Source organism: Lampris incognitus, chromosome 8, assembly GCF_029633865.1.
Source record: "Lampris incognitus isolate fLamInc1 chromosome 8, fLamInc1.hap2, whole genome shotgun sequence".
Lineage (NCBI taxonomy): Eukaryota > Metazoa > Chordata > Actinopteri > Lampriformes > Lampridae > Lampris > Lampris incognitus.
This window is the reverse complement of record NC_079218.1, coordinates 38,493,891-38,519,138: the sequence shown is the minus strand read 5'-3', so window position 1 is coordinate 38,519,138 and position 25,248 is coordinate 38,493,891.

Genomic DNA, 25,248 nt, shown 5'->3' with positions numbered 1-25,248 from the left:
TTTGAGTTTTACATTACGAAATACAGTAGGCTTTTCTAATATGAACTGTGCGATCTGAACATTCGATCTATTCTTTTTAACATCACAAATAATATTTCTGTAATCATGTATCACATATAGTAATCAATCATATCTCTAATCATGTATTCAATAGAATAACCAATCAATCAAATAAACAATATAATTCACTTGTTTTCATGAACTAATTATTGAACTACTATTCAACTCAATCATGTGACCAAATAAGTCACAACACCCCATCGAGAGCATCCTAACAAAATGCATGACAGCCTGGTACAGCAGCTGCACCAAAGCTGACAAAAAAAGCCCTCCAGCATGTTGTAGAAACAGCACAGGACTTTGTTGGCATTCATCTGCCTTCACTAGAACATCTTCACAGCACTTGCTCTGTGAGAAGGGCCAAGAACATCATAAAAGATATTACACACCCTGGGCACCATCTGTTTCAGCCCCTCTCATCAGGTAGGCGCTTCAGATCAATCCGCACACCCATTAAGAGACCTAAAAAACAACTTCTTCCCAAAAGCTGTGGCACTCAAGAAGTCAGACATCTCCTCAGTCCGACGAGACTGATGTGCTGCCACCATTGGGCACGTGCAATATTTGCAATATTTACTAATATGTCACTTTAAGCCACATCATATCTGTCCATAGCACCTTTACTGCATTTTTGCTGATGTTTTTGCACCTCGTAAGTTGTATTTTATCATTAACTGTATTGTATTGCATACCTTATACTGCTTATATTTTGCACATGTATTGTTAAGACTCTGTACTTTTTATTGCTGATATTTTATATTCTCTTATCTCTTTTATGTATGCACCATTTTGAGGTTGGCACAACTGAAATGTTGTTGTGTTTGCACAATGATGATAAAGTTCTTGAATCGTGAATTACAACTCAATTTACGAGGGGGAATCAAATATAGGACATCACAGAAAGTTGAACTGGTTGAGTGTGCATAAAGACAAATATAAGATAGAGGGAATAAATAATGAAAAAAGAATGAATGTAAGGAGATGTGAACTGTTGGATGACATGGTGAGAAGAGAAGAGAACACATGAGAAAAGAAGCAAAGAGAAGGAGAGAACAGCCTTAAAAAGACAAGAAAAGACAAAAAGAGAACATGAAATAGAAGAAGCCAGAAATAAGAAGCTGGATTTAAGACACCTGATGGTGGGTGGTGGTGTGGTTTGACATCAGGGGGTTGATGGATGCTAGCAGTAAAATGAGGCTTCATAATAACCAATTAACCCTAAGGTAGTACAAATGTTTCCATTGGCGTGCACAACACCTCTGTGGCTGAAATCAGATTTTGCAGCATTTCACTGCAGGCATGTAAGCATGTGCACTCAAATACACAAACAGGCAGACAGATACGTAAGCAAGCAAACGTTTCTTTAAATGCACATGCATGTATGCGCCAGTTCACATGTGGTTTCAGTTGTGCTATCAGAACACTTTCTTTCAAACTCTCTCTCTATCTCTCTCTCTTTCACTCTCTCTCTCTCTCACACACACACACACACACACACACACACACACACACACACACACACACACACACACACACACACCTACAGTGGTGCTTAAAACTTCAGCCAGCTTCTCTGGCTAGCATTGTTGAAACACACGGCTGGCTGCCTTAACTCTAATTAATTTTCATTACATACTGGAAGTATGAGGTGAGAAAGAAAGAGACAGAGAGAGACAAAAAAGAAATGCATGTAGAAAGAGAGAGTCGTTCAGAAAAAGAGAGTAGGAGAAAAAAGGGACTTAAAATTATGAAAAAAGTATAGAAAGAGTTGTGTGTGTGTAGAGAGAGAGAAAAAGAGAGAGACTGTCAGAAAGAACAAGGACAGAGTACAGGGCAAGCTGGGATTGGATTATTAGTGCTCCCTAGTGGTGGGCTACTGGATTTTTTTTATATGATTTATTACGTTGCCTCAACTCAGGGATTTCTGTTTGGTCCCACTTATACTCCCACATGTTGTGTTTATCACGCACGTTACTTTGAGTTTGCAGCCACTATCCGCCTTAAGCCTCCTAAGCAGGCTTGACATATACTCGACCCAAACAGAAAAACCCGTGCCACCCGATCTCACTCCCCCTTTAAGCCAATGCACTCGTACATACCAAAAATATAAAACGATGAATTCTAAGGAGCTGAACTAATGAAGGCAATTGTGTTGATGTATGTAGGTCTTACTTGGGGAGAGGGTGGCAATGAGTGCCGATGGGAAATGATCTTGGAGTTCCTGCCCCATTGTTCCATTTGAAATGGAGTTAGGAAAACACCCCATTTATCGTCCACTGAACAACCGCCTCATGTTTCCATATAAATGTTAATGCTCTCTCCCCGAATGCAAGTTGTTGCCCATTTTTTCTTTGTTTTTTTTATATTGTAGAAGTGTGCAAGAGAGAGGAAGGCAGCTAGCAGGGGAAATAAAAACAAGGCAGCTAAGGCGTAAGATTAATCCAGCTTTTCACTAAAATCCTGTTGGCAAAAATGTCAGGCTTGATTCACAAAGACCCAACATGGTCAGTTCAGAATGTGGTGCTTTGTCCAGTGTACAGTAGACCATGGAGGAGTCTTCATCTTCTTTCGGCTTGTTCCCTGTTTCTCAGGGGTTGCCACAGCGGATTTTTGCCCTCCATAGCTTTCTGTCTGACACATCCCTCTCTCGCAGTCAAACTCTCCTCATGTCATCCTCTATCTGGTCTCTCCATCTTATCCTTAGTCTTCCTTTTTCTTTTATCAGGTATTTCCAGGTCCAATACCTTCTTTCCTATATAGTCCATGCTTCCTCTCTATACATGTCCAAACTATCTCAATCTTGTCTCTCTCAACTTCTCATCCATTCCTCTCATCATGAATGTAGCTCTCATTTCTTAATTTCTCTTCCAGTCTTTTCTAGTCACTCCCAAGGACCAACGCAACATGTTCATCTCTGCTACCTGTAATGTAGATTCTAACCTCTCTGTTGTCACTGCTTCCATACCATACAGCATGGCTGGCCTGGCCATTGATTTGTATACTTTGCCCCTTTACCCTCAACAGCATTCTTTTGTCACAAAGTACTCCAGCTACCTTTCCTCATGAATTCCACCCAGATTGTGTCCTTTTCTTAACTTTCTTTCTTACCACCGCCTTCTGTCTGTATTGTTGATCCTAAGTGCTTGAATTCATTAATATCTGGGGCATCTTCTCCTCCTAAGGTCAATCCTGGACTTTCTACTTGCTCATTTATACACAGGTACTTAGTCTTGTTCTGCTGATCTTTAGTCCTCTCATCTCTAGTGTTTCCCTCCAATCTTCAAGATCTCTCTCCAACCTTTCATTGTCTGCTAGCACGATGTCATTAGCAAACATCATGCACAGTAGACCATGAAGTGATTTGGGGTAATTGTCTTGTGGGCTACTGGGGACGACACACACACACACACACACACACACACACACACACACACACACACACACACACACACACACACACACACACACACACACACACACACACACACACACACACACACACACACACGTTGCATTTAGAGTCGTTTTGCTATCCCACTAGGGCTGGGCAATTAACCGAAAATGTATCGAAACCGACAGTAAGAACCTCTCACCGACTTAATCTTGCTCATGACGGTTAATTCGGTTAATAATTTCCCAATGTGTGCATTCATGAACTGTTCCTTTAAAAAAAATACATCATGTTCAGTCACATCCGCCCCGTCCAACTAACGTTAGTCTGAGTTCACTCAAAGCAAACTGGCGGCATGGATGACACAAGCGCAAACACTGAGCCGACAAATAGGCCTCAACCTGAGCAGCTTATACCTAAAAAGAATGTCGAGGCCATCATTTGGACACATTTTAGCTTCAGTGAAGATGACACAGAACAAAAAGAAGTCAAATGTAAACACTGCGGAAAAACAATTTCAGCAACCAAAGGTAACAACACCAATTTGTTTAATCGCTTGGAACACAATCACATTACCGACTATTAAGAGTGCATGGCTCAAAAAGAGAGAGCGACAAACGCCCAAGTGCTTCCACAAAACAGCTGTCGCTGACACAAGCATTTACAAATGCCACACAATATGCAAAGGATTCAAGTAGATGGAAAGAAATAACTGATGCCATTGCATATTACATCACAAAGTATATGGCTCCCTTATTTGTTTATCAAACTTAAAAGAGCAACCGTGGAACATAGTGGGTTTAAACATGTCATTAAAACCCTCGACAAAAGATACACTGTGCCATCGCGAAAATATTTTTCCCAAACAGCAGTGCCCAACGTGTAGAAAACATTTGTCGTGAGAAGGTGGCTGCTGAACTAAAATCTGTGCGGTACTTTGCAGCCATATCTAATCTCTGGTCAGGTAGAACGATGGAGCCATACTTGCGTTACGTCACAGCCTTACGTTGCACTGCTTTGACGATGAATGGAACCTGCGATTTCAAGTGATTTGATTTCAACTGTTCAAAATATTCAATAAATATCCATGAATAGTTCGTCTGTGTGTGTTTCCTTAAATTATTTAGAAACCACAAACAAGATATGTTTAATTAGAAAAAATAGCCCAGCAGTTCAGCATATTTACAGTACAGACCTTGTCAGAGGGCAGTGTAAAAAAAAGCATATAAAATAAATAATCACTCATTAATCGTAATTGAGGTAAAAGTTTGAAATAATCGTGATATTGATTTGAAGTCATATCGCCCAACCCTATATCCCACTATGCACCAATATTCTGGTCAGTATGAGAACTACACAACAGTGATTTGCTCAAAGCAATCCAATTGGTCAAAGACACACTTGAACCTTTCTAAATAATTTGACACTGGCTGAGGGTGACAAAGTACTGACACTCAGAGAAAGATGCAAAGTTCTCTATTTTGAAAGGTTGAAAACAACAGGTCCCATTTAGTCTCGCAATGAATGGGACAAAAAAGTGACCTTTTCAGAGCACTCCACTGTCTTCATACTTAAGGATCCACTCCAACTGCAATACACACAATCCAGCGTGTCTGGACATCAGCGTCAAGAAAAAGACCAAAAAAAAGACACATAGAAACAGGGAATAAGTTTATTAAGAGTGGTTAATCATGAGCAGGTGTTCTTCATGGATAGGATGAGTCCATATTCTCTCTGGGAGTTAGCCAGTTATCTCTCATGGGTTTGAATTGAATCTGCTATAAAGCATTTGCCACTAGGTGTTGATGAGTTGGGGAGAGATGATTCACTCGGAATCTGACTAAAATCTATCGGGGTAAAATACTAAATCGTTTATTAAAAAGAACTAAAATATTTCCACATTAATTTCATTTAGGAATCATCACAACCCATATTAACTGGTATCCAATATTAATTTTATTTTTTGTCCTGATTTACAACTTATGGAAGTCCGTAGAGACCATACAATATTATTATTTTGGGTTCCGTTATCTTTTGGTCACAACTTATTTATCTTGTGATCACGAGATGAAAATTGTTTTCTTGTAATCACGGGATAAACAATTATTGTCCATCCATTATCCAAACCGCTTATCCTGCTGAGGGTCACAGGGATGCTGGAGCCTATCCCAGCAGTCATTGGGCGGCAGGCGGGGAGACACCCTGGACAGGCCACCAGTCAACAGAGCCCACACACACACACACACACACACACACACACACACACACACACACACACACACACACACACACACACACACACACACACCTAGGGACAATTTAATACGGCCGATTAACCTGACCTACATGTCTTTGGACTGTGGGAGAAAACCAGAGCACACGAAGAAAACCCACACAGTCACAGAGAGAACATGCAAACTCCACACGGAGGATAACCCGGGATGACCCCCAAGGTTGGACTACCCCCGGGGCTCAAACCCAGGACCTTCTTGCTGTGAGGCAACCGCGCTAACCACTGCGCCACTGTGCCACTCCCAAGTGTTAGCTTTTACAAGCAAATTCTATTCAAAGGACAGAACTATTAAGTGCTCATGACTTATGAGAATATCTTGAATACTGCAGGGAAATAAGTGGGCCAGTTTAACTAAGCTGGTGATCAGCTAACAGCATTCCATTGCTGTACAGTTCATGAGGGGCTAGTGTCACCAATGCCGTTTTTCTAGACATAGCACATAACAGAAAAAAACCAAAAACATGCATAACAGACAAGCAGCCATCAGCGAGTGGAGGCACAAGTGAAAAAACACATCCACACTGGATTCAAGCTCCCAAAACTTTGGCTCGGTGTTTAGAGCCGTAGTCATGTCATTGAGGGGCATGACTGCAGACTTGCATTCAAACCAAACTCTACACCAGCTGCATTCACTGATAAGTCCCCTCTCTCCAGTTGACATTGTGCCATTTGGCAAAAATCAGCTTAGAGAGTTCTCGAATGGTATGAATATATGCAAACTCTTGGCATTCAATGGCAAATGAGTGAAATGTTGCAAGTAAGCAAACAGCATATATTATTATATGTCAGTGTAGTGGACACTTTATGGGCATAATTCACCATAGCCTTTCGTTTGTGGTGATTTTCAACATGTACAATTCAGTATTAAGTGGACTTGCTGACTTTAAGAGCGCCATGTTTGTTCAGGGCGGGGATGTGAAAAAAAATAAAGATGAAAAAAAATAAGATGCACTGGTGTAATTAAAGAAAGAAGTTGTTCGTCTCTGTTTTCTCCCAACTTCCACAGCAGACAAATTGCCGTCACATGTCTTACAATGAAGTCCACGGCATCAGTCTCAATCAATGCAATCACAACACCTGAACACGACTGGAATGCGTTCTGTCTGATCGGGACATGCCATGCACGTTTTCCAGCTTTTGTCACCTTTGCCTCAAAAAAAATCCAGGGAAAACCCTGATAGAGGATCAAAATGCTGTTTCTCTCAGACCCCAGTGTGGGCATATACACTCACCGGCCACTTTATTAGGCACACCTGTCCAACTGCTCGTTAATGCAAATTTCTAATCAGCCAATCACATGGCAGCAACTCAATGCATTTGGGCATGTAGACATGGTCAAGACGACCTGCTGCAGTTCAAACCGAGCATCAGAATGGGGAAGAAAGGTGATTTAAGTGACTTTGAACGTGGCATGGTTGTTGGTGCCAGAGGGGCTGGTCTGAGTATTTCAGAAACTGCTGATCTACTGGGATTTTCATGCACAACCATCTCTAGGGTTTACAGAGAATGGTCCGAAAAAGAGAAAATATCCAGTGAGCGGCAGTTCTGTGGGCGAAAATGCCTTGTTGATGCCAGAGGTCAGAGGAGAATGGCCAGACTGGTTCGAGCTGATAGAAAGGCAACAGTAACTCAAATAACCACTCATTACAACCAAGGTATGCAGAAGAGCATCTCTGAACACACAACACGTCAAACCTTGAGGCAGATGGGCTACAGCAGCAGAAGACCACACCGGGTGCCACTCCTGTCAGCTAAGAACAGGAAACTGAGGCTACAATTCGCACAGGCTCACCAAAATTGGACAATAGAAGATTGGAAAAACGTTGCCTGGTCTGATGAGTCTCGATTTCTGCTGCGACATTCGGATGGTAGGGTCAGAATTTGGCGTCAACAACATGAAAGCAAGGATCCATCCTGCCTTATATCAACGGTTCAGGCTGCTGGTGGTGGTGTAATGGTGTGGAGGATATTTTCTTGGCACACTTTGGGCCCCTTAGTAACAATTGAGCATCGTGTCAACGCCACAGCCTACCTGAGTATTGTTGCTGACCATGTCCATCCCTTTATGACCACAGTGTTCCCTTCTTCTGATGGCTACTTCCAGCAGGATAACACGCCATGTCATAAAGCTCGAATCATCTCAGACTGGTTTCTTGAACATGACAATGAGTTCACTGTACTCAAATGGCCTCCACAGTCACCAGATCTCAATCCAATAGAGCACCTTTGGGATGTGGTGGACCGGGAGATCCGCATCATGGATGTGCAGCCGACAAATCTGCAGCAACTGCGTGATGCTATCATGTCAATATGGACCAAACTCTCTGAGGAATGTTTCCAGTACCTTGTTGAATCTATGCCATGAAGGATTAAGGCAGTTCTGAAGGCAAAAGGGGGTCCAACCTGGTACTAGCAAGGTGTACCTAATAAAATGGCCAGTGAGTGTATGTGTACTAGACAGAACAACAAGGGTTTAAAAATACTAGGATATAAAGAAATAAATTGGGACCGAAAGAAGCTACTGCATCCATACGCGCCGCCATTGTGGCAAGCCAAGTTAGCTCACATTAGAAGACATTAGTATTAAGTCAAGTCAATTTTATTTGTATAGTCCATTACCACAAATTACAAATTTGCCTCAGTGGAATTTACAGCAACACAAAATCCTGCCCTTAGACCCTCAAATTAGAGAACCACTCATCCGAACTGTACACTCAACACTGCACTTCCGTGGGTCCTCGGAAATACATCTGCCAAGTGTGAAGTTGATGGTATGAACGGTTGTCAAGAAAATCGAAGAACAGACAGACAGAGATCCCTTCCATTTTAGTTTAATCAATCTCTCTTCTGTTTCAAACCAGCCTATTTTCTATACTACAAATACTACTACTACTTTCGGCTGCTCCCGTTAGGGGTCGCCACGGGGCTATACTAACTGATTACAAAAGAGCCATCAAAGTCAGACTGTACGTTTTTGCCGTTTATTGAAGCCTACATTCTTTTTTTTCTTTCTTTTTTTTATTAAATCTGGCGCACCTTAACTGTATTAGACTCAGGAGAAGCATTTAGCAATAGCATTGATGATCCTACTGAAGATGTGAAGCCTCCTGCATCGTTTTCCAGATTTGTCAAAAGAGGAATGTCTCTCAGTGTTGCCACTGGGGGCTTCAGAAGGCACATTCTCTTCAAAGGTGACGCTGGTGCTTTCATTGCCAGTGGCCTTGGTGCTTCCTTTCTTTGATTTGTAGCAGAATTTCCTAAAGCGCTTTAGTAAGCCGGGTTTCATTCTTTTTTCTTTTTTTTTAAATTAAATCTGGCACGCCTTAACTGTATTAGGCTCAGGAGAAGCATTTAGCAATAGCAGTGATGAAGTGATGACCCACAAGATTCAAGGTTCTTGTTACGTCTCATTATAAAAGTATAAGAGAGTAAAATTCTCAACTTTTGGCTCCTCAACACTGCAGCAACAATAGTAACTGAACAACAACAAAACAGAACACAAAAAAACAGCAACAATATTAGTATGTGATGTATGCAAGGTGCTGTGTGTAGGCCCAGCCCCAATAAATGTGCACACGTGTGTGTGTGTAGTTGTCTGCATATCCGTGCGTGTCTGTGCATGCCAAGCTACCTGTGTGTGTGTGTGTGTAAACCGCCGATCTGCTGAAGACCACAGCTCAGTACCATCAGTCCGGCACCAGGTTTAGTGTCTTTTAATGTTCTTTGTTCAAAAGCCTGATTGCTTGGTGGAAAAAGCTGTTTTGGAGCCTACTGGTTCGGGCTTTGAGGCTGTGGTACCGCTTGCCTGACGGTAGCAGCTGGAACAGTCCGTAGTTGGGTTGGCTGGGGTCTTTGATAATCCTACGGGCTTGCTGACACAACGTCTATTGTATATGTCCTGGATGGAGGGAAACTCACATCCACTGATGTCCTGGGCTGTCCGCACAACCCTCCGCAGTGTTTTGTGGTTGTGGGCAGTACAGTTCCCAGGTCAGGCGGTGATGCATCCAGTCAGGATGCTCTCGGTTGTGCCTCTGTAGAAGACCCGTAGAATCCTGGGCTCCATGTGAACTTCTTCAGTCACCTGAGGTGAAAGAGGCGCTGGTGTGCCTTTTTCACCACATGGCTGGTGGTGTTCATCCCAAGTGAGGTCCTCGGTAATGTGGACACCGAGGAACTTGGAAGCTCTTGACCCTCTCTACAGCAGTCCCGTTGATGGTGATGGGGTCCAGCCTCCCCCCTCTCTTCCTGCAGTCTACAATCAACTCCTTGGTTTTGTCAACGTTGAGAGAGAGGTTATTCTCCTGGTACCACTTTGTTAGATTGTTAACCTCTCTCCTGTATGCCGTCTCATCATCGTCGGTGATCAAGCTCATCACTGTCATGTTGTCAGCAAACTTTATCACCAAGTTGGAGGTATATGTGGCCACATAGTCATGGGTGTACAGGGAGTAGAGGAGGGGACTCAGGTCGTAGCCCTGGAGGGCTCCTGTGTTGAGGGTTAGAGGGGCAGAGGTGTTGGAGCCCATTCTCACCACCTGGCGTCGGCTCGACAGGAAGTTCAGGATCCAGCCACACAGGCTGGGGCTGAGTCCTAAGTCCTCAGTTTGGTGTACAGTCTGGAGGGGACTATGGTGTTGAATGCTGAGCTGTAGTCTACAAACAGCATTCTCACATAGGAGTTCCTTTTCTCCAGGTGGGTGAGGGCGGTATGAAGTGTAGTGGCTATTGCGCCATCAGTGGAGCCTACTGAAGATGCAAGGCCTCCTGCATCATTTTCCAGATTTGTCGAAAGAGGAACTCCTCTCTGTGTTGCCACTGGGGACTTCAGAAGGCACCTTCTCTTCAAAGATGACACTGGCACTTTCATTGCCAGTGCCCTTGGAGCTTCCCGTCTTTGATTTGCTGCAGAATTTCCTAAAGCACTTCAGTAAGTCGGTTGTCTTTGTTGATGACTCTGGTCTGGGAGGTGTCTCCATCTTCAAATGTGCCTTCAGAGCCCTCACCAAAGCCTCATTGAAAGCACGGTCCTCGGTGGTCATGGCGGCCTACATTACTTTGTCGGACCCAAATTCAGCCAACAGATCCCTCAGCACCACCTTGTACACTTTTTTTATTTCACAATCTGACGGTTGGGCATCAGTGGAGTCGCTCAATGTCCCCACTGTCCTCTGGGACAGATGTTTAATCATCTGATTAATTTCTTCAACGGATGCAGTGCTGTGTGTGGAGTTGACCTGACTGAGCAGCCTCACAAGCAGCAGAGCTATATTGTAGCTCAGAGACTCACTGCTACTTTGGGAGGAAGAGGACTCACCTCTCACGTCCAATACAGGGGAAGTTGACTTAGTTACAATGTCCAACTCAGAGAGGGACTTGCTGGGATCATCAGCCCATGCGGCCTTCGGTCTCTCCAGCTTTTTGACCTCACTTGCTGGTGGTGTTGCTCTATGTTGCAGCGCTCATTCAAGCTGTCTTCAGATTGAGGAGTAGCCAGTTTTGTGTCTTGTTTGGGACATTCACAGTTCAGAGATAACTCTTCATCAGTCCCCTGGCACTCCAGCTCAATCCAGACTTTAGCTTGGTTTAGGAAGCGCTGTACATCCCTCCATTATACCATAGAGCAATAGAGCTACGGAGCCTGGATCAGCAGCTTCTGTTTTGTGCAATGTCTACAAAATGACACTGTCTAACATGCTCCTTCCAAAGGGTACCACAGGAGTCGGGTACTTCCTGTCAGTCACGATGAGGTCATAGATATCACCAGTAAGGTCTGCAAAAAGATTCTGCAGCTCACTGCCGGAGATGGACATTGTTTTCCCACACCCATACCTTAGTTCCAGCCATTCCTCCAACAGACTGGTGATAAGCTTCTCGACAGCCTTTAAAGAGATACTTTCATGCTGTTTCTGAGCACATTTTTAACACGGGTGGTTTGAATTACAACCAAAAGGTAGGTGTGGTTTTATGATTTCATAGTTATTGGCTACTGAAATTCAGGGCGGTCGTGTGGGTGTGGCTGGGTGGGCTATACACTGGGCTAAACCGCTTGCCACTTGCCGTAGAAGAACGAGAAATTCACTGGTGACAGCCCCCTTCCTGCGCTGTCGTCACTTTACAAAAAAAAAAAAAAAGGCAAGCAACAAGACCACCGAGAGCAGCTTTGAGGTTGAGGATGTGGAAGTGGAAGATGATTCCTCTTTCTCAGTGGAAGTTGACTACTCGCCTCACGAATATGTTGCCCAGCCAATACAGCCGTATTCCTTCGAGCCAAAAGGGTGCATATCCACTTTTATAGCGTCCCGCTATGGACACGCTCTCTATTCTAATGGTAATTAGTGATGCGGCAAGTTACCACATTTTCGCCAACTGCAAATCAGTTACTCGACTGCCGATATCTCTTGTCTGGCCATAAATGTGATTTTAGGGCTACCATTTGTCTCATCGATCACATCCTTACATCAATTAACAACAGGAAAAGTCAGATTTTCATGCAAGTATCTCTTTAATTTTTCATCAAAGGCCATTATAGCAGGGGCTGAGTTGGGTCTGACTTGAAAACTGCCACAGTGGAGTTCAGATGAGTCAGGTACAGCTCTCAGTGATGACATCCATCCCTCATTTGCGGTTTGTGGCCTCTGTGACTGGCTCAGGTACACTATGGCCTCTGAAAACCACTCCATTGTGCCCACTATCACACAGTCCTTATGTTGGCCAGAGGTCTGTTCATGGTCTTTGAGTGGCACCCGAGTGCAACTGCAGAGGGCCTCCACCAAGTGATGAAAATTCCGCTTTGCAAACTGCAAAAAGTTCTTTGATTTCTCCTTAAATACAGTGCTGGGACTCGGCCTCTACCATGACACTCTCTGACTTGCTGCTGCATTGAGCAGACAGTGAGGACTCAGTGTCTAAGCAAGGGTTGTGTAGGCTGCTGTGGCGGGACACATTTTCCTCAACACAAGCAGAAAGCTGGATGGCTCTCTCTAGCTGGTTCATGTCTCTCACAATGTCCTCATCGACAGGTGATAAAGCCCCTTCTCCACTAATTACAGGTTCCTCTGTTGAAGTAGAAGTGGCTGCAGATATGCCTCCTTTTGTAAACCACTTGTTTGACTTTCCAATGCACATTTTCAGGAAGGCACACATCACAGTGGCAATTTTGCATAGCATGGATGGGCACATGCTGCACCCACTCACATATATAACTGGTACATCTTTCACTATTTCTGGTGTCTGCAAGAATTCAGAAGTTACTGAATTAACTCTGTCAGCTGCTGCTTTCGCAACCAGTTTGTTTACCTCGGCAAACAACTCTTTTTAAATTTCTCATCTAGCTGCCAAACATCAGACGGAGCCACAGACATGAAAAGACCTCCCAAGCTTTGCTTGACACTTTCTTCTTTAATGATGAGATAACTAATCTCATTTGTCCTATCCTGGGAACTTCCTGATGCAGCAGAGCTCATTGACCGATCAAACAAAGGGGCATTCTGATGCACCCGGACCTTGGGCAGGACATTCTCCAGGATAGCTGTGGCAGCTCCCTGGACAATGTCCATGGACAAGCCCGCCAAGTGGGCCAACATTTCAGGGTTTTGTGGAGTTAGAAAACAACGAGACAGGAGACGTGAGAGTAGACGTAGTTGAGGTAGTTTACTAGCTCCAACTTAGCATGTCATACATTCGACAATGACACTCTACTCAGAACCGGAAGCGGAAGTGCATTATCTGACCCCTCGCCTCTTCCCTTAAAGGTACACCGTCCTCTTAGGTGAATGTCTCTCATTATATAGATGTGGGTCACCACACAGGCCCCCCCAGAATTCACCTACACAAAACAATGCAAAACAGCAAAAGTGCAAGTCATGAACATAAAAATAGACTCTACAACAGAACAGTCAATGACATAGTGCAAAGTCACGGGGAAAACAGGTGACGAGTCGGGGGGCGGACCCTGCGGCCATAACGGCTGCGCTTCACAGGAGGGGAAACAGATGGGGCCGAAACCCGGGCCATAGGCGGGGCCGAAGCAGGAACAGAGGCAGGTGCCGGGGCCGACCTAGGAGGGCGCCTCCGCTGCGGGGGTAGGGCCATTGGCTCCCCAATGTCCAAGTGAGCGGGCTTGAGACGGTCTATAGCGACCCGCTCCGGCCTGCCCCCCATGTCCACCACAAATTTCTTATCCCCCGCCTCCACGACACGGAAGGGCCCGTCGTATGGGGGCTGCAGCGGGGACCGATGGCTGTCGTGCCTAATGAAGATGTACCTCGCCGATGGCAGATCCTTGGGGACATAGGACCGGGGGAGGCAGTGTTGAGACATCGGAACGGGAGCGAAGGCACCGGCAGCGCTCCGGGACGCACTGAGGTGAAGGGCGGCCGACCAGGGAGCCGTAGCATCCGGAAGAAACTCCCCCGGAACCCGCAGGGGCTGGCCATACACCAGCTCAGCGGAGGAGGTCTGGAGGTCTTCCTTCGGGGCCAAACGCAGGCCGAGCATGACCCACGGGAGCCGGTCCATCCAGTCGCAGCCAGTGAGGCTTGCCCGCAGAGCGGCTTTCATGTCCCGATGGAACCGCTCACAAAGTCCGTTGCGCTGCGGGTTGTACGCCGTAGTGCGGTGGATCTTCACCCCCAGGTGCTCAGCAACCGCCGTCCAGAGCTCCGAGGTAAACTGGGAGCCCCGGTCGCTCGTGATGTCACCAGGCGTGCCGAAACGGGCCACCCAGCAGCTGATGAACGCCCGTGCTACCTCTGCTGCCGTCGTGGAGGACAAGGGAATAGCCTCTGGCCACCTGGTGGCCCTGTCCACAATAGTGAGGAGGAACGTATAACCATGGGAGGGGGGCAGGGGACCCACCAGGTCAACATTGACGTGGTCAAACCGCCTCTCTGGAACCACAAACGGCGCCAAAGGGGCCTTCGTATGGCGGTGCACCTTGGCGCGTTGGCACGCCACACACGAGCCGGCCCAGGCTCTAAAATCCTTACGGAGCCCAGGCCAAACGAACTTGATGCTCACCAGCTTGGTCGAGGCCTTCACTCCCGGGTGGGAAAGGCCATGGACGGTGTCGAAAACTCGGCGCCGCCAGGAAGTAGGCACCAGGGGGCGCGGTTGAACGGTGGAGATGTCACAGAGGAGGGTGGTGTTGGCCGCGTCGAACGTCACGTCCTCCAGCCGTAGCGCCGTAGGGGTCGACCGGTAGTCTTGAACGGTCGCGTCCTTGGCTTGGTCCGCTGCCATAGCGGCGTAGTCGAGTCCCAAGTGAACGGCGTTAACAACCGCCCGTGAAAGGCAGTCGGCGACGAAGTTATCCTTGCCCGACCCGTGTTGTATGTCCGTGGTAAACTCGGAAACCGCCGCGAGATGGCGCTGCTGACGCCCAGACCACGGTTCTGAGGTTTTGGCCATACAGAATGTCAGCGGTTTGTGGTCCACGAAAGCGGTGAACTGTCGGCCCTCCAATAGGAACCTAAAGTGTCTGGTTGCGAGGAAGAGACCCAGTAGTTCCCTATCAAAGGTGTTGTATTTGCGCTCGCTCTCACGGAGTTGTTTACTGAAGAACGCCAACGGCTGCCAGCCCCCCCCCACCCACTGCTCACACATGGCCCCCACGGCGTAGTCGGAGGCATCCGTTGTAAGGGCTATGGGGGCGGCAGGCGACGGGTGAGCTAGCAGCGCAGCGTTGGCCAGCGTGGTCTTGGCGGCCACAAAAGCCTCGTCCATCCCCGAAGACCAGTCCAGCTCATACAGGGGACGCATGATGTGGGCGGCACGGGGCAGGAAACGATTATGAAAGTTCACCATGCCCAGGAATTCCTGCAGCGACTGTACAGTGCGGGGGCGGGGGAACATGGTGACAGCTTCAACCCTGGCAGGGAGGGGAATGGCCCCCTGTGGAGTGATGTGGTGCCCGAGGAAGGTGATGGATGACTCCCCGAATTGACACTTAGCTGGGTTGATGATGAGGCCGTGTTCGCTGAGCCTGTCGAACAGCTGTCTGAGGTGCGTCATGTGTTCCTCCGCCGACGCGCTGGCCACGAGGATGTCGTCTAAGTACACAAACAAAAATGGCATGTCGCGGAGCACAGAATCCATAAGGCGTTGAAACGTCTGCGCCGCCCCTTTAAGGCCGAAAGGCATACGTAAGAACTCAAAGAGCCCAAAGGGTGTGATGACAGCCGTTTTTGGGACATCCAGTGGGTGGACCGGCACTTGGTGATACCCCCGCACTAAGTCGATTTTGGAATAGATGGCAGCGCCCGCCAGGTGGGTAGAGAAATCTTGTATGTGCGGTATGGGGTACCGTCGGGGGTCGTGGCATTGTTTAGGCGACGGTACTCCCCGCACGGGCGCCAACCCCCGTCGGCCTTAGTAACCATGTGAAGAGGGGAAACCCACGGGCTGACAGAACGGCGGACAATGCCGAGGCGCTCCATAGTCGAAAACTCCTCCCTGGCTATTGCGAGCTTGGCCGAGTCGAGGCGTCGGGCCCGGGCATAAACTGGGGGGCCCACTGTGGTAATATGATGTTCCACGCCGTGCTTGGCCACCGCCGAGGAGAGGGTGGGTGTGGTGAGCTCGGGGAAATTTGTGAGCAGGCGTTGGTATGGATCCCCGGTGGAGAGTGTGTTAGCGAGGCACAGCGCTCCAGCCCCCCAAGCATGCAGGGGTATGACGCAAAAGAGACGGCATCAATCACGCGACAATTTTTAACATCCACCAGCAGGTTGAAAACACAGAGGAAATCCGCACCTAGGAGCGGGGTGGATACAGCAGCCATCACAAAGTCCCAGCCGAAACGTCGGCCGCCAAAACACACGTCCACATGTCTGATACCGTACGTCCGAATGGATGTGCCGTTGGCGGCGTCCATCTGGGGGCCGTGACTGTCGGTCATCGTGTCCACAGCTTGTGCTGGTAGTATGCTGCATTGAGCGCCAGAGTCAACCAGCAGCCGCCAGCCCGACAAGGAGTCTGTGATGAACAACAGCTTGCAGTCATGGCCGGCGCCCATAGCCGTTAACGAGCGCCGGCCTTGGCGTTTCCCTGAACCCTGTAACTGCAGGGTTTGCGACACTGTTTTGCTTTTCCCCAAACCTGGTATGGTAATAACAGAGCCCGTCATCAGGTTGGCGGCGGGCTGTCACCGCAGCCGCGGTGTCCATATAGTCGTACACAGTTGGTGGTGGGGCGGTCTTGTGGGGTAGCAGGGCATGCACAAACTGTTGCCGGTTGGCCAGGAAAACCCTGTCTGCTTCAGCAGCCAGAGAACGGTAGTCCTTGGAGGCGGCGAGAGGAGAACTGGCTAGTGCTGTGCGTACAGGTGCGGGGAGCTGCCTCAGAAAAATGTGTGTGAAAAGAAAGGCCGGATCAGCCGATCCCAGCACAGACAGCATTTTTTCCATTAACTCAGACGGTTTGCCGTCGCCGAGGCCATTCAGGGACAGTAAACGGTCTGCCTTCTCCAGCTCCGACAGTTCAAATAGTTTAAGGAGGAATGTCTTTATAGCATCGTACTTGCCAGCAGCTGGCGGAGCTTCCAACAGTGTCATTGCTCGCGCCGTTGTCGATGCGTCTAACATGCATCCTGCGTTATCCCTCTCAGCTGGAACTGGGCTTCCACATGTTGAAACCACGGCCGTGGATAATGCTGCCAAAAGTCGGGTAGCTTCACAGTAGCGGCGTAAATGCTAGCGTTAGCAATAGCCATGTTGTTAGCACCGGCGTCGGGAGCGGGTACCGCGGCAGCATTATTCCCGGCGTCTTCGTTGTCAGACATACTCGTATTAGTAGTTCGATCACGTCGGGGTCACCAATGTGGAGTTAGAAAACAACGAGACAGGAGACGTGAGAGTAGACGTAGTCGAGGTAATTTACTAGCTCCAACTTAGCATGTCATACATTCGACAACGAAACTCTACTCAGAACCGGAAGCGGAAGTGCATTATCTGACCCCTCGCCTCTTCCCTTAAAGGTACACCGTCCTCTTAGGTGAATGTCTCTCGTTATATAGATGTGGGTCACCACAGTTTATTGTTTGTGATATCATCATCCTCCATTGTTCTGGAGTCAAGCTGTCCATGAACTGTTGGATGATCTGATGGAGTTCAACCAAATAGACACGAGTTGACTACAGTTGCCCTTTCTTAGTCAATAAAAATGCTTTTCAAATCTATAATGTTGCTCTTCAAATCTCTAACGTTGCTCTCTCAGAGAAGTCTTGAAGTATACTGAGGGCCAGTTCCGAGTGCCCAGCCTTTTATACTGCAATGTAACAGCAATTAAAGAGACAGTGCACCTATTTTTGCAAGTGAAAAAAAAAGTTAAAGAGACACTACACCTATTTTTTGCAAGTGGAAAAATACCAATTATAGAGACAGCACACCTATCTTTTACAATTATTTTAACAATTATTGTGACAGAATCTGGCAAGGATGCATCTGGATGCAACAGACCACTGAACGCCCTCGCCGTTGGGTGGTGCTTGGTTTTGGTCTGTCCGTTTTCAACATGGCAGCTGGGTCACAAACTTTCTCATTTTACAGCTAAACAGTACACTAAAATGTTTCTGGAAAAATCTGAGGCAAGAAATAGGCAATGCAGTAAGAGAAGCTTGATTCATATTTGATTAGAACTGCCTAGTTTGACAGTTTGATCTGAGTTTCGCAAGCTGGGTGCATTGCGCTGGTCGGACTCATTTGCAGTGAGGTCGAGTCATGTTTATGCAAATTCAGATATAGTGAATGGTCCGTCAACTTGCCATGCCGTATCCATCATGCATTACATGGCCGGACCTCCCCTCTTCATAGAAAACGTCGGCTTGACATCGAACAACAGGTGACATCATTCAGTTGAGCTCCGCAGTAAGCAAGTGACCATTTACAGAAGTCCTTATTATAGTAGCCTAGGCTAAAAGTTATCTTGTGATCATGAGATAAATAAGTTGTAATTACGAGATAACAGAACCCAAAATAATAATATTGCGTGGTCTGATATTCTAAATATTCTCGATATTCTAACAAACGATATTTATCAATTCATAATTTGACAATCAACATCTAAACAAAAATTTTTTGAGGAAATAAACCTTTCAGACCTGCCTATTAAGTTAGTGTTGGAATGTGAAGGGTTAAATAAACGCAATCCCTTCATCTCCCTATCAGAATTTTGCTGCCTCTGCAGTTGGTAGGAAGAAAATGCTATCCTTCAGCTCTGTGATTTGTGGTCTAGCTATAATTTTACAGAGGTCCGAGCAATAGTAATTCCATGAGAGAGTAATTCCAAATGACAATAAAATTTACCATTCATATCTGTTCTCTAAATGTGTTGGCTTTGTTATCGCTAACTTTATGTCAAGTCCTACCAACTGTGGGGGGACACAAATCACAAGCTACTGACAAAAAAAAACATGCCGATTAACTAGCTAACTAGCTAGCCTGTTGGTTAAGGATGGAAGCCGCAAGTAACATTACTGCTAGCGAGGACGACATCATTGCAAATTTATTATCCACGCTGTTTTCAAGATTAACTTTTAATGAAAAGTTGGAGTTAAAAGACCTACACAAAGGGTACGTTATTTAAACTCTTAATAGGCGCTACGCCTATAGGCTCTAGGAGCAGAGACTGGGACGGCTCAGAGAGCGGGGTGATTGGCTAGGTACGATTAGGGAGAAAAAGGGGGGAAAAATCCCCCCCCCCAAAAACGAGAAAAAGATTAACAGGCCACTATGCAAACTGATTTTATTCTGGCTGCCACCACCGCTGTTTTGTATATGTTAAGGTTTATGAGGGAAAACCGTCATTATGCAGAATTACGGGTCATTTTGTAAATTTACCAATTCAGCGGCCATTATGAACATGTATCTACCGTACATAATATTATATATATATATATATATATATATATATATATATATATATACATAGCGTTTTTTTCCGAAACCGTCAATGGTGTTGAGTGCTCGACTAATGAGGAGCGGACTATCAACCCGGATACAGGAAAAAATATTTTAATGCATAGCACTACAAGCCTGTTTCGTGCGTCTCGCGCTCATCAGCTGCTAATGTCGTTTTTGACAAAAAAATCATACCATTACGTTGCCCAGCATCACGCCCTTAATTTCAGTCGGACAGTGACAGTTTGTTTTGGGGGGCATTCGGGGGCCGGGGCGCTGTTGAAGTAGCGTGCATTGGAAGTGTAGCAGGGTAACTTATGTGGATTGTGTGTTGGTGTGTGTGGTGTTGGGGTGCAGCTGGGAGGACAGGTAGTTAAAAAATTGTTATATTTTTAATATTTTTATTGTACGCCATTTCAACAGTGCCCTGGCCCCTAAATGCTTTTCAAAACAAACCCCAGTCCCATTGGTTGTAATGTTTTATACCCCTCTATTGGTTGCTGTACATCACAAGTACCTACCCCATTGGTTGTTATAATTTGAATGTTTCACCCGTCTGATTGGTCGCTGTCCAACCGATGGCATAGACGCTGGGCAACGTAACTGTATGATTCTTTGTCAAAAAAACATTAGCAGCTGATGAGCACGAGACGCACGAAACAGGCCTGTACTGCTATGCATTAAAATCTTTTTTCCTGTATCCGTGTTGATATATATATATATATATATATATATATATATATATATATATATATCCCCCTTTTTCTCCCCAATTGTATTCGGCTAATTAGCCCACTCTTCCCGAGCCATCCCGGTCGCTGCTCCACCCCCACTGCTGATCTGGGGAGGATGCAGACTACCACGTGGCTCCTCGGATACATGTGGAGTTCCCAGCCGCTTCTTTTCACCTGACAGTGAAGTGTTTCGCAAAGGGGATGTAGCGCGTGGGAGGATCACACTATTCCCCCCAGTTCACCCCCCCCCCCAAACAGGTGCCCTCACCAACTAGAGGAGAAGCTAATGTAGTGACCAGGACACATACCCACATCTGGCTTCCCGCCTGCAGACACAGCCAATTGTATCTACAGGGACGCCCGACCAAGATGGAGGTAACACGGGGATTCGATCCAGCAATCTCCATGTTGGTAGGCAATGGAACAGACTGCCACATGACCCGGACGCCCATATATACATATTTAATAGGCTGCTGTGCCAATCTATAACATTATTTATTATCAATATTGCTTGTTTGTGGTATTGGTTTCCCCAAAATGCCTTGATCGCTGTTCACTAGTGGTCCATGGTTCTGAAGTGTCAGTCGCTGATGGTTGCGCTGTCGTGACGTACATGAAATTCTGTTGTTCTTTTGTGGTAGGATGGGGTAGCTGTCATGCATTTTGCACTCAGGCTCATGGTCACCATATTACGCTGACGTGCACACACAGCTTGTGTGATGATGCAATTATCTGTAAGGAGGAACTGCGTTTTGCTTTAGAAATCAGCTTTTTTGTCTTGGTGGAAACTCTCTCTCCGAGCCGTTTGCTCGATTCATTGCTAAGGTTGGACTAGGGTCTTCAATACTTTGTTTCAGAGCTGGAATTGTCATAGGTAATTTTTGCAGTACTCTAGGAGAGGACACAGTCAGCTAGGCTGGTTACTTGCTTTTTTTTTTCCCCAGAGGGAATTGGGTTCAGAGGGCCAAGGTTTAAGAGTCACGGTTCGCTACTGGCTTCATTTGAATACAATTTCAATTATAGCAGCACTAGCATCACAGCTAACTGATACTGACTGGCTTTGATGCTCATGAATATTAAAATATACAGTCAATCCATGGCAATATGAAGCTATGTGGTGATGCCCTAAAAGTCATGACTGTTAACCATTAAAAACACCAAAATTGCGGTTTTTTACACAAATAAAGGGGGACGGCTGCCTCTGAAGTAGTCAAGCAATTTTCGTGAATGTGCAATATCACTTCACAATTATGTTGTTAAGAATGAAAAATGCAGCGGCTGTTTTAAGTTATTCCACCTGATATTGTCATCCTAAGCAACTTTAAAGAAATAAAAATATAGAGATTTGGTGCATTGCCAAATGTTAGTATGACAAGGCAGCTGGTGATGGAAGTGGACATGTTGGTTGTTGTGGGACTTAAACCCAAAACCCTCCAGTTACGGAGCACTTGCTAACTAACTACTTGGCCAGAGGTGATTGAATTAAAAACATCTCTCAAATTGATTTCTATATGGATCTATAAACACAGCATACAACTACTAGTGTGACTTCATTGAGCTGTAGCGTGAACAACTTGTAACCCAGCCAGTTTCTAGCACAAGAACAAACAGCAACATACCAGCCTCTTTACAAGAAAGGTGAAGTAGTCTGCAATCCTGTCAGCTGATATGGGGAAAAAAAAGTAAAAAATAACCATAAAATTTACTTGTAAAAGTGTTGCAAACAAACCCAATGATAAAAACAACCTGCAAAAGTTTGAGCCACAACTGAATACACCCAAGATCAAGACAGAATAAAAGGGAAAAAAATGAAACTGGTCCACTGGGAGACCACTCTGTCTCTCTGTCTTTGTCCTGTGTTCCTTCATTTCTCCGTTCTATCCTGTGATCTGTTCCCTTCATCTCTCCCTCTATCTAGCCCTCCTCCTCGCCTTTCGAAACCATCTAAGTAAGAACTTTTTCTCCTCAGTGCCTCAGAGATACATGCCGGAATAGACATTTCATAATAGAGCTATTGATTTGCAGCAGTTTTCTTCCCTTTTTCTTCTTTTTTTTATTTGTTTCTTTAGCATTGCAGATAGAACTCCTAATTCTCAAGGTGCTGGGGATGATTATATGAAGGGCACCTTTTGAAAGCAAACTTGTTTATTTATTTATGTGGCTTATTAAATCAATGAGCTGCAGACAAGCTGGGAGAGAGGGGAGTGGAAAGATCCTCTCCAGATCAGGGGAGGAGTTGATAATCAGGGAGAACATGAGATGAAAAGAAAGGAAAAGAACAGGAGGCTAGTGAACAAAAGAATAAAATCCAGCACAAGCACAGTATGGTCATGACTCAATATTGCAGACACATGTGCCATGCGAAATTCAAATTGATTTCTATATGGATCTAGAAACCATGCCCACAGGCACTAGGCAGCAGGCTGGAATGGGAGTTAGTAAGACTCTATGCCATCAATGATATCAGGGTTGTGTGATTCAACAGCCATGGATCCCACTGACATTGTCTTGAGCAAAGCACTGGACACTGGCTGTATTTTGAGACCACAAGATCACCATGATAACCAAGCGTGGCATGAAAAGTATCTAAAAGATATAATTTTTTTTTAAAAACAAAAAAACAAAAAAGGGGGAAAAAACTAGAATGGGTTAATTGAACAAATATTTAGCCAGACTATAACAATGAGCTCTTCGTATTAAGATGTTTAAAATATACTGCTAACTAGGGCTGTTGTCAATGCATTCATAATTCACTCAGTAATTGCAGCTTCCTTAGCAATTACAAAAGCCTTAAAGTTTCACAAAGCAATCATTTTAATAAATTAAAAGTTCTTGAGTTTATACAGAACAGATTGCACCCACTTGTAATTCAATACACCAAGTAGTTTTGCAGCTAGAGCCTCAAGTGGTCTGGTGTGACCAGCCTTCTCGCAGTCCTCTCATATATAACGTACAAACCCCAATTCCAATGAAGTTGGGGCGTTGTGTAAAACGTGAATAAAAACAGAATACAATGATTTGCAAATCCTTTTCAACCTATATTCAATTGAATACACTACAAAGACAAGATATTTAATGTTCAAACTGGTAAACTTTATTGTTTTTTGCAAATATTCACTCATTTTGAATTTGATGCCTGCAACACGTTCCAAAGAAGCTGGAACAGGGGCAACAAAAGACTGGGAAAGTTGAGGAATGCTCAAAAAACACCTGGAACATTCCACGGGTAAACAGGTTAATTAGAAACAGGTGAGTGTCATGATTGGGTATAAAAGGAGCATCTCCAAGAGGCTCAGTCGTTCATAAGCAAGGATGGGGCGAGGTTCACCACTTTGTGAACAACTGCAAGGGCAAATAGTCCAACAGTTAAAGAACAACGTTTCTCAATGTACAATTGCAAGGAATTTAGGGATTTCATCATCTACAGTCCATAATATCATCAAAAGATTCAGAGAATCCGGAGAAATCTCTGCACGTAAGCGGCAAGGCCGAAAACCAACATTGAATGCCTATGACCTTCGATCCCTCAGGCAACACTGCATTAAAAACCGGCATCATTCTGTAAAGGATATTACAATGTAGGCTCAGGAACACTTCAGAAAACCATCGTCAGTTAACACAGTTCGTTGCTACATCTACAAGTGCAAGTTAAAACTCTACCATGCAAAGTGAAAGCCGTATATCAACAACACCCAGAAACGCCGCCGGCTTCTCTGGGCCCGAGCTCATCTGAGATGGACCGACACAAAGTGGAAAAGTGTGCTGTGGTCTGATGAGTCCACATTTCAAATTGTTTTTGGAAATCATGGACGTCGTGTCCTCCGGGCTAAAGAGGAAAAGGACCATCCAGATTGTTATCAGTGCAAAGTTCAAAAGCCAGCATCTGTGATGGTATGGGGGTGTGTTAGTGCCCATGGCATCATGGGTAACTTGCACATCTGTGAAGGCACCATTAATGCTGAAAGGTACATACAGGTTTTGGAGCAACATATGCTGCCATCCAAGCGACGTCTTTTTCAGGGATGTCCCTGCTTATTTCAGCAACACAATATCAAGCCACATTCTGCACGTGTTACAACAACGTGGCTTCGTAGTGAAAGAGTGCGGGTACTAGACTGTCCTGCCTGCAGTCCAGACCTGTCCCCCATTGAAAATGTGTGGAGCATTATGAAGCGCAAAATACGCCAATGGAGACCCCAGACTGTGGAGCAACTGAAGTCGTACATCAAGCAAGAATGGGAAAGAATTCCACCTACAAAGCTTCAACAATTAGTGTCCTCAGTTCCCAAACGCTTATTGATTGTTGTTAAAAGGAAAGGTGATGTAACACAGTGGTAAACATGCCCCTGTCCCAGCTTTTTTGGAACGTGTTGCAGGCATCAAATTCAAAATGAGTGAATATTTGCAAAAAAACAATTAAGTTTATCAGTTTGAACATTAAATATCTTGTCTTTGTAGTGTATTCAGTTGAATATAGGTCGAAAAGAATTAGCAAATCATTGGGGTTTGTATATGTCTGGTCTCGTGATATTGTCACAAACAAACAAAGAAAGAAGGAGAAGTGCTAATGTGCCTTTGGTAGTTTTGAATAGGTTAATACATGGCAATAGATTGAAAACAGATATTTCGGCATCAAGCCTTCATTAGTGTGTGGCACTACAGTCTATATATACTGAAATGACCGAGGAAGTACCATTTGCAGCAAACAAGTGCTGCTACTGAGGCAAACTTGCGTAGTGTAGCTTTAATGTCAAAATATAACTCTCTTTCTCTATGTGAGTCATGAAAAATAAATACTTATTCTATACTCCAATCAAACACTTCCTCTTCTGTTGTTAGTTAACAAGCCAGAAGCAAAACAAGACACCTATT